Here is an 11314-nt window from a genome sequence, read left to right as displayed (position 1 = left end):
GGCACCTGAATTGCCAAATGGCAAGTGCCAACCCTTTGCTCTGTTTCAGATGTGCAAACTCTCTGGCAAAGGAGAGAGTGAGGGTTTGTCCCTATAGAATTTGTTATTAGTGGTGTTCCCTGTGGCTCTTCCTAGAGTCCAATACACATCTTCATTCCAGTGAGAAAGGAATACTGTGGGGACTATCCAGCTGAGATTTGTTATGTGATCAGTTGTAATGAAGAAACAAAGCTGGTGGACTCAGTCTTACCAGAATTCATCCCACAGCTGTGCTTAGTATTGTCAAGTCCTCACAAAGAAAAATGTCTTCTCACCTTTTTCTTTTTTTTTTGTTTTGTTTTTGCTTGCTACTGCATCAAAAAAAGGTGCAAAGAAAAAAGGAATAATTCATTTTTCAATATTAAATTATGTTTTTCTGTATCTGGATAAAGTCTTCAACTAAATAAGAATCATGAGGGCAAGGTAAGGAGTGAACAGGATTTCCAGAAGAGATGCTCCAGCAACTACTTCAGTATTTTCTTGTTTAGGAGACCTGAGTGTAAGTCCCATCTCTCAGTAGATTTTCTGCAGTAGGTAAGTGGCTTTATTTTTCTGCATCTCAGTTGTACAGTAAGGCTGAGAGCATTGCCTTGCTAGAGCTTGCTGTAGTGAATACCAGCTCACCCTGTTTTCAAGGGCATATCCACTGGCTGGGAATCACTGCAGCACTGGTGCTCCTCTTTTTGTCCTTTGAGAATGTTAGATTGTGGTTCCAGCAAATGCTATTCCAGACTTTACCCATTTCTGACTTCTCTAGTGAGAGACTGTAAGAAAGGGAGAGACCCAAGCCAGTGTGGTGGTTCTTTTTCAAATAACTGGTACAAGAGTTAGCATTTTGGGCAAAGTGTGAGGGTGTTTGGGTTTTTACTTGCTATTTCTCTTACTCCACAGAAAATGCTGCAGATTCTTTGAATGTGTGTGCACAGTGGGAGAACGTGCCCAACTGAGATCCAAACACAAATGAAACAGAACTCAAAAAGTTCAAAGTTGACACAATCCAAGATCTTGCTACTAGGGGGGAAAAAAAGCTCCATTACTTTTCTTTTCTTTTCATTTATTAAAACAAACAAACAGTAAAAACCAAAACAACTCCCACCCTACTCATCTCCCTTTTAAAATGCATGCATTTAAATCAGCATACTGCTTTGGAGATGGAAGAGAGAGAGAGAGAGTTCTATTCCCAAAGCCTGTTTTTAATCATCAGATGATTTTTTGAGAAAACCTCTGAACATTCAGCACTTGTGGTCAGTTTTCCCTGCCCAAAAAATGAGTGGTTTTTGCAGACATTCCATAAACACAGGAAGCTTTGACTGTGTCTCTAACAGATAGGGAAACAGAAAAGTAACATACACACAATATAAAAGCAAAAGCTAAACTTGCCATGATAGCTCAGAGGAATGTAGTCCAGAGCCAGATGTTCCAAACAGAATATCCCAAACCTGTAAAGTACAATTCTGACATAATCTGCCTGTGTTTTAGATTTCTTTGTAATTATTGATTTTCCTTCCTGAAGCATGGCACTATATTCTCTTTGAGCCTCTGGTTTTGTTTCTTTGTAGGGGTAATAGGGGCAGCATAAAGGGCTAAAAAACTGCTGTGAAGAAATCCCATGCTGTTTAGCTTCCTGATCATCTCATAACTGGTTTTAAATTTTATCTGACAAAATACTAGCCTCAGGTTTGTCTGTTGCAGGAAGATTCATGGACTCATATTTTATCCAAGTTTTCATCCGTTTCAAATTTTTTGTTTTCTAGATGCTGACTGTTTCTTTTTTTTTCTAAAGAGTAGCTAAAAAGAAAATCCTGATTATCTTTTCCTGCACCACATGTTATTTTTATATAGCCTAATTGTTGTTAGTTTTCTTTATAAAAGAAACCCTTAAGTTCCTTTCATCCATGGGATTTTTTTAAAGAGAAGTCTTTACTTTTTCTAATTCCCTCACCAGTCTTTCTCCTCAGCTTTGCTTTTGCCCAGTTGCTCACCAGAACTGAAGCCACAAATACAGCTATAGGTATCCTTTTCCCTTTCAAATAGCCTTTTAATATTATAATTATTATCTTTTTCCACATGAGTGTTAACCTTTTTAACTTCATCAGCCCAATGAACAGAGATTTTAGCAGAACTTTCAGAGTTAGCTACCTGAGCAGTTAGTTATTAACAAGTGAAATTCAGAACATTTTTCCCAACATTACTTCTCTCTGAAAAGTAAAGAATTTGCCTGATGTTAGTCTGCCCAGTTTTTTCATTTGTACCTAGTTAAAACTACAGGAGAGAACCTTTAACTGAAACATCCCTAACACTTTATGATTATTTCTGTGAATAAATTGTCATTGTTGGAATAGCTGAATCCGAGGGCTTTTAATCATTCCAAATTTAGATTATGAATCAGAATAATGTGATTTTTTTTAGAATCAGTATTCTTGGACAACCTTCCTAATTTTTAATTTGTTTTCTAAAATTCTCTGTTAATATGATTTCTCCCTTCACAGATCCTGTCATCATTGTCAGCCTGTTTGTCAACAGAAACCCTGTTCCAGAAGTTTTTGTTTTGTGGAAGTGTTTGATAGTAAAAAAATTATTCAAATGAGACAAAACAGCTTCCCAATATTTTGAAATCTTCAGCATAGTGAAAAAGACCCTAAGTATCTTTCATGATGTTATATAATATTGGTGGCATTAAAATATCCATGGAAAACAAGAAAAAAACACTTGTACTTTTAGTAAAGTGTATTCCTCCAGATGTTTCAGATTTCCATTGCACTCTTCTGTGGTAAATTCCTCTGTGAAAAGTTTAGTTACCATTTCATCAAGAGAGGGCTCCTTAATTTTTGGTGTGGTTTTGTTTTACCCCAAATGCTCTGTGGCAACAAAACAAGTTAAAATATTGTATGTTCTGTTGCACTCTACAATTAAGATTTAAAACATCTAAAATACTGTGTTCAGAAAAAAAAATCCCCAATAACATATCATTATTGGGTTTATGCTGAAAGCTGTTTCATTTTGTTTGGTGAAACTCTTAGAATCCCAGTTGGTTTCCAGTTAAAATCTGCTTTTGATGTATCTCTGCTCCATCCTTCTGCTTTCTCAAATCAGCTCAATCTGAAACTTGTCCCATGACTAATGGACACGGATGCAGCTCCTCCCTGCAAGCTCTGGTCCCTGCTCCTTTGGGTGTGCTTTGAAACTGGTCAGTAATAAAGAACAAAAGACTCCTGGCCCTTCACACTGTTTTATCAAACTTGCTGCCATGGTAGCTTTAGCACTGCCCATTTCCAACCTCAAGCCACATATGATAAATTCTGTGTTTTACCAGGCAGTGTGGTCAAGTGGCAGCATAGTCCATAAGTTACAAATGTTGAAGTGGTTCAAGTGAAGCACACCAAAAACTCATCTAAAAGGGAACTCTGAATCAGCTATTCTTAAGAAAACTGTCAGCAACCTTGGAGAATTCCATGCTGATAATCAAATGTCATCTGACCCCCACCAGGTAAAGGCTAAAAGTCATTTACTCTGGGTTTTTAAATCGAAAGCATGCAGTGTCTTTGCATCCTTTATTCTGCTGAGCTGTTTTTTTCAGCAGTGGCTTTGGCTAGTTCATCCCTCACAAGCTTCTGTGGGAGATGTAAATGTAGGGTGCTGATTAGATCCCATGCAGATTTTCAAAGGCAGAAATGCAGCAGAGGGAACCCTTTTCATTGGGAGCAGCTGCTGCCCAGGGTAACAAGATATCTGTGCCACCAGTGTCCCTGAACCCAAGAAGTTTTCATCCAGTCTGTAGTCCTGTGGTTTTCCTTATGAAGAACTTGGGATTCTGTGGACAGAGTGCCCATGCTGGTGTTACAGACAGATACTGTATCTTTTCCTTGAAAATTAATGGGGGTTTGTGTAGTTGGTCAAAATTAATGGGGTTTTGTTCAGTGGTCAGCTGGTCAGTGGGATTTTTTTCTGTGTGATAATTAGGCATGGATAATTAAATATAAGATTTTAGCAACTTTGTGGAAGTAAAGTACTAAAGGACCATTATGAATAACTGTTGCAGTTGTCAACATTTCTGTGCTGTTCTGAGGACATTAATATGCAACCACAAAAATTTGTTCCAGGCAAACACTTGGCATTAAAAGATGCACTCCAGGATTTTTTTTTCCTTACGTTTGAATTTAATCCGTCAGGCCATTTTTAAATGTAGGAAAGAGATTTTGTTTTTGAAAGCTGAGATTCCTGACATAGTTCTGGTTTCAGAGGGAATATTTAGAGAATGAACATGATCCACAGGACTCTGCCTCCTATTTGCCCCCAATCTGCCTCTCTTCATCAAACCTGTTCCAAGTTGTTATGTTCTTGTGCTCTACCACAGCCAGTGATAGGGACAGATAAAAGTGTAGTTCTAGGTTTGTTCTTCCTCATTTTTCTCTTCCACTCAATAAAAGCCCATGACTGGTTATGCCTATTGCCTCTCAATAGCAGTTGAGGGCTTCTTTGGGAGCTTCTGGAAAATCTCATCTTGGATATGTGTTGTGTACTCAGTGACTGCTTCCTGTGCCCACATGTGAAGAAAATTAAACACCCCATAATGTCCTGAGGGTTGTCATCTTTCCCCAGTCATCATAACTCTTCCAACAGGCAGGTTTTCAGCTATTTCTGGGGTAAATGATTTTTGGTGAAGACAGGAGAGCAGAAGTTTATCTAGTCCCAGTGCTCTTGCAGTCATGTTTCTACTGCCAAAATTCTGCTATTCTGGGGCGGAAAAATTAGCATTAACATAGCAAATGTTTCATCTTAATTTCAAATAATAAGGGAAGTCAGAAGAGGAAGAAGGAGAATGTTTAGAATGTTAAAAATATACCTTTAAAAATGAGAGAGATTAAGAAAAAGAGAATTAGGAAATTTCCTTACTTATAAATTAAGAATCCCTGAATGGAGGGTTCTCTCAAAATTTTGCGAGTTGCAAAATGCTCAGCTGGCAGGGAAAATCACTCAGTGACTTGTTCATTTTTCTTTTAATCTTGAGTGTCTAGTTTTGCTTTAAAAATAAGCAGTGTGGGTTCTATGTTGAATTCCAGTACTGAGTAACATAAACCCTGAGGGTTTTTTTCTAGGTTCAAACAAAAAAATATGCCATGAGGTAACAAAGAATCTACTATTCTGAGTTTTGCTTCACACATTGTCTGTGAACTTAAGACTATTACTCGTTACTGTTACTCTGTCTGTGTTGTAAAATGGGCTTCTGCAGCCCTAAGATCTGAGAAAAAATCTTCACTGAGGGCTGAGTGCTCATATTTGAAACATAAAGAGGAAGAGCAGTAATCCCTGTTTTTGTCAGACCCCTCATGTGCACGTTGCCTTTGTCAGAGATTGCTCAGGCTGGCCAAGGCAAAGCTGAGCAGAGGCTCAGGTAGTCTCATGCCTTGTTAGTCCAAGCTTCTTGTCACCAGCTGTATTCTCTCAAAGACAAGGCTCTGTTAAAAGGAGATTTGGTGTGATTCTGTATGATTTCTAGTCCCAGTGATTTTAATGGTGCTTCATGTAATTATTTTTAAAGTTTTAGTAAAATTTTCACCCACTTCCCTTGATACTGATGCTGTGTGCTGTATAGATTCCTAGAAATAAGCAGGATATATCCTTGCTAACAGCAGTGTAGTGGAAGATAGCAAAATTCTTAGTTGTGTACAGTTCTCACAGTGCTTCACAAATAACAATTTTTCAGCCTGTTTTAATTCTCTTCCCAGACTCAGAACCAGAGGCACAAAGCAGGTAAGTTACATGGGAATGGCACTAACTGGGAATCAGTGATAAGCCCTCATTTAGAAGAGAGTTCCTTCCTTTTATTTAATCTCTACAATGTTACATGAGCTTTTATAAAACTTCTCTTTTAATTTAAAAAATCATGTAATGTTTTTAGAAATCCAAACCATTGAAACAATTTCATTTGTCCTTTGTTTACTTTATTTAAATTGAAATTACATGTTTCAAAGCTGTTACGAAATTTGGCACTGTCATTTATTGAATAAATTATTTATCTGGGGGGAAGAAACCAAAAATGTTCCCCAGCTATTTTGTTAGAATTCTTGAGAGCTTAAGGTCTTCATTCTCTGAAAACAGTTGTAAACAAAATAAACTTCATGCAGGAGTAGTGAAATTTAATGTCATACAAAGTTCAAAAAGGATTAAAATAAACTTAAAGAGCTTATTCTCAACACCAACCTCCTGTATTAATACTGAGAATTTATTTACCTCGTCAGTAGGAGGTGGAAGAATCCCATTGTTTTTGTGTTTAAATGGTTCACTAATATTAAATATTCCATACATAACATTTCAGACCAAGTTTTTTATTCTACATATTTATTTTTTTTAACGTGGGGTGGAGGAGTGTACTATTTTCCCTGTATCTAGAGCACTCAACAGCCAAAACTAGATGTTTGATCTATGCATCCATCCTGAGGCTGTCTTTTGCAGAACAGGGGAGGTTCTGCAGATATTCTGTTTAATTAGAGAAGCCAGTGATCAGGTCTGCTTTGCAGAGAATAACCCCAAATTACCAATCCCAGCTTTACCTCCAGGCAGGCTGCTGAGCCTGTGTTGGGCAGTACAGTATCATGCAGAGGTGCTAAGCAGAATTTGGTCCTGGCAGTGCTGTCAGTGCTAATTAGAGTTTTATACCTTTGGGTGCTGAAGCAGCTAAACATCTTTCAGTTCTGACACTGACTTGTCTGACACTTGCTTGGGGATTTTTACAGAGTGCTCATTATGTGATACACACATGCCCAAAGGATCTGTAAAGTGAACTGGGTAATAAGTGATGCTGTGAGAAGAAAAGATAAATAGTAACCATACCAGGAAGTTCTGAATATATCATTGTCTTAAGTACAGGAAATGCAATTATACCCTGGAGTATTGTAGAAACAGGCATCTATATGTTGCTTTACATGAAAGTAACATGGGGAGTGAGCAAGAAGGGCTCAGGTGAAGTGTACAGTATGCTGTAGTGATTGGAGCACTTGTAGACAACAGAATGAAACCAGTGCTCTGCTTTTGCAAGGAAAATACCATGCAAAACAATCCTGGTTTGTGCAACAGCCCTGACAGAAACACGGTGTATTGTTTTTCTAATCCAAGTTAAGGTTTAACTGCTCAGCATGTACCCCATCTTCTGACACAGGATTTATTTCAGCAAACCAACAGATTTTGAAATGAGATTTACCTGTTAAACACTCAAATTGAAATACATTACAAAATGGTTTAAAAGTCACACTTTTTTCCTTGTACTCACTTGTCATCAGGATGCACTTGTTACCTATCTGCTGACTGTTACTGGATTTGTTAATAAAAGCAGGAGCAATGAGCAAACACTGCCAGATCTTGCCTTAAAAATCCTTCAGGCTGTTGTGGTAATAGCAAAAAACTAAAAGCTGCACATAGAGAAATTGAGCTGGCAATCTGTCAAGGATCCAAAAACTGCCTCAGTTTTGGACTTGCAGTAGTTGCCAGTTTTAACAAGGTCTTCAGAAGGAATAGCTGAGCCCTCATTCCATCAATGATGAAATGAGTCACAATGTCCCACTCATGAGTCCTGCTCATCTCTGTAGCTTAGATGCATGAGTCCAGAATAGCTAAACCTCACTAACTCTCAGCAGTTGTATGTTTTGAAGCCTTGGCTCTAGAGCTGGGTACTAAAGAAGGTTGTGAGCAGCTTTCAGTTTCATCAGAATTTGTGTTTGATGTGCTGGTGTTAGAACGTGCAGCCTTTGTGTTAGAAATCGTCATCTTTCCTGTAAACTGCTGAACTGAAATTGCAATCACCAAAGTAAAACTTGTGCAAAAAGGCCATTGGGGAATTGGGGCTCTGGTTAAGCTCACTGCTGCCTGCCCTGGGAAGGTGTGTGGGTGATTCTTTATAAAACTTAACTCCAGCCACGAGCTTCCAGGAGCCTCTGGCAGAGGGCTCTGGTGACAGTCCAGTTGTTTGCTAAGCTTGTTGTTCCTGTAGACAAATGAATATTAAAATAGCTCCTAATGAAACTTTAGCTCCTGGCTGGCTCCTAGGCCATTATCCAGCCATAGCAGCTATGCCATTTGAGTGCCAGTTTTCAATTCTGCTTGATTAACAATTGCTGCAGACCATAGGAGGGCTGAGATGGATGTTAAACACTCTGACAGGCAGAGGATTACCACTTCCAGTGGGTTTATTGTTGACACTTGCAAACTGCTGCTTTGCCACCCACAGTTACAGTGCCAATGAGGAACTGGGAGAGGTGTGAAACCAGGCTCTAAACAGATTTCAAACCAATGTGTTGCTCAGTAAAACTGTTTGAAAATTTGAAACAAAGAGAAAATTTTACCTGCAAAATGAAAAGGAGCTGTGAACTCTAATTATGACCTTAATGCTTGAAACTGGCACCTGCATGCTAAAATATACATGCTGTGATACACTGCATTAATTACAACAGTACCTTTGTGATGGGTGTGCAGACTCTTCTCTCTGCTATTGCCCAAGGGCTGTTGTGTGGCAAGCCCATGGCAGTCTTGTGTCCAACATCTGTGAGTAGCTTTCCCACAAAAATTGAAAGCCATTAGTGTGTGAGATAATTTTAACTAACTCAAAGATAGTTTTTCTCAGAAGGAAAATAGTATTCTTCACTGAACTTGTCAGCTTGCTATTTCAGATACTCCCTTTGCACCTGGTAATTTGGATCTTATGCTGGAACATTAAAAAATATGTCTTCTGAGGTTTGATGAATTTACATTCAAATCAGGACTGATTCCAGGAAAACGATCTGGGAATTTCTTTTTTATATTTCATTGGGACAGGGAGCAGTATGTAAATTATACAGACCCATGAGTTCTGCCCAAATTGCTTTTCATAGCAAAAATAGCACAAAGATTAATGAGAACATCAAGTAATTTCTTTAAAAATAAGAAACATTAACTGCCAAGCAATTAGTGAAATGTTTCAAAGAAAGAAAAAAGAGCTAATGAGAGGACAGATTAGTATATATTTGTTATTCCTGTGGATTGGATTTCTTGTGTTTACTACTCCTGAATCTCATCTGGCATGCTAATAACATATCAAGTTGCAAAGATCTCAGTGATACCAAATGCAGGTTTGCTATCAGGGACAATGGGAAAGACCAAGATAAGGCTGTGGGCCACATGGAGATAGATGTCAGCAGAGAGTCTGCACCTGGGCTGCACTCTTGTTTCCTGAGCTGGGACTGAACTTTTTCCCAGCTCTCTTGCTGTGGCAGCTGGTCTCAGGCTGTACAAATACAAGGTCTGAAGTGAAGGGGATAAGGTATTACTTGTTCTGCTACATGATGAATGGTTGTTTATAAGATAAGGCTGCATGCATCTTTCTTCCCTTTCTCTCTTCTCAGAAAAAAAAGACTTCTCTGGGTTTCAGTAGACAATTTTTCCTTTTAAGTGTTTGTTTATTTGTGGGTTTTCTTGTTCCCCAGTGGGTCTACTTTTGATGGTAAAAAAGACCTTTGGACAAACCTGGCAGAGTTGGCTGTTGACAAAAATTTACTCTGTTTGAAGGCACAATCAGTTTGGTTCTCAGGATCTTCCCTGATCCTAAGAAAGTGAATATTCAGGTCAAATAAAGAGTCTCCTGTCTTCCAGAAATAACCTCTTGAACTCCTAGGCTTATATAATGAATTTTTACAGCTTAATTTCTTATTTCTTGAGGTATACACACAGTTTGATTGAAACAGAATCATTCCTGAAGGTTAAGTGTAATATTAACTTTTTTGCTATCAGCAAATTTGCTTTTCCCAGAGCCAAAATCATGCAGTAGACATTTCCCACTCTGCTATTTCTTCATGGTAGAAATCTCTTAAGACTACTGTGTAAATTCCTCAGTCATCAGTCATAGGTAGATAGATTAATTTAGGTTGTATGAATGTGGACATATTTACCTACATCCTGTCCAAATTCAGATTGATGCCTTGAAGTGTGATGGCTGAGAACCTCCACAAGACAAAACTAAATCCTGTCAGGAGAGGAATGCTCACATGTACAGCCTGTTCATTCACTTACTGCAGCAGCTTTTCTTTTTTCCTTCTGTGCTGCAGGAGCTGCCACTGCTCTATGAACTGCTGTGAACTCTGATACATGACTTCAGGACATTCCTAAAACACTTGAGCTTTTCCCAGTTGCAGCCAAGAGAAGGGAAATAGCTAATATTTCTCTGCCCTGATATTTCTCTACAGCATCTCTCTGCTGTTATATCAAGGGGTGGACATCAGAAATGCAGTCAGTTTTCTTGTTTTGTATTTTTTATTCCTGCTCTGTTCTACTACCATATGTTACTGTACCAGTAAGATCAGTAGCACAAATCTGTCAGAGGTATGCAATGGCAATTGTTCTTTGTTCTGCTTAGGAAAAATCTCCAACAAAAATGCAAAGCTAAATTTCAGGACACCTTGTAGTCTTGTAGATATGGCAGCAGATGTTACAGTGATAGTGTATTTATCTATATATAGCTCAAAGCCCTGGCAAATGAACTGCTTCACAAGTATGGAACTCTGCCTTTGAAGGTATTGGCCTTCTTGTTGTCCACAACTTTTTCTCAATTGCATTCAGTAGAACTGGGTCTGATATCATTTGGGATACTGTAAATCAGAGGAGATCACAAAATTTAATGCAATTTCTGCACCATTGTAAGGTCATGAGTGGACTCTCACCTGAAGAGTTGCTTCTTTTTGGATTTGTAAATTCACAGTTCTTTTCAGTTTGGTGTTTGTGTACAGTTGATTGTAGTATTTCTTTCCCTCCCCCCCCCGCCCACTGCATATTAATTGCCTTTTTCTGTTACTTGGCCTTTTCACTGTTCTTCTTTTCTATGGCACAAGTCAAAATGGACTGGGTATTATTTTTCAAGACCATTTTTAAACACTTTTTTAAAATAGAAGATTACTTTAGTCAGATTTAAGTGACTTGAGACTTCATTGAGTGGGACATAAATCCAACAATATATAAATAGACAAACAGTTTAAATGATCTATTAATCTTATTGTGGTCTGAAATGCTCTGAAACTATAAAGAGAAAGATGTAGGAAGACATCTTACCAAGAGTGGACTTTGGGTTTTGTTTTTCTGTTACTTATTTTTTATAGATTTTTTTTAGAGAATGACATTAGTAATTCCTAACTACCAGCTAAAGCAAATCTGATTTTAAAAGAAAACACAATGCAAAAACTTGGGAGACATGTTTGCTCAGCTGAAATCTAGCAAATAACAGTAGTCCAATTAGAGTGAAAGGAGTCTTGGGGAAAAA

This window comes from Passer montanus, unplaced genomic scaffold, assembly GCF_014805655.1.
Source record: "Passer montanus isolate IOZ18808 unplaced genomic scaffold, ASM1480565v1 scaffold5, whole genome shotgun sequence".
NCBI classification, from domain to species: domain Eukaryota; kingdom Metazoa; phylum Chordata; class Aves; order Passeriformes; family Passeridae; genus Passer; species Passer montanus.
Note: the sequence above shows the minus strand (reverse complement) of the source record.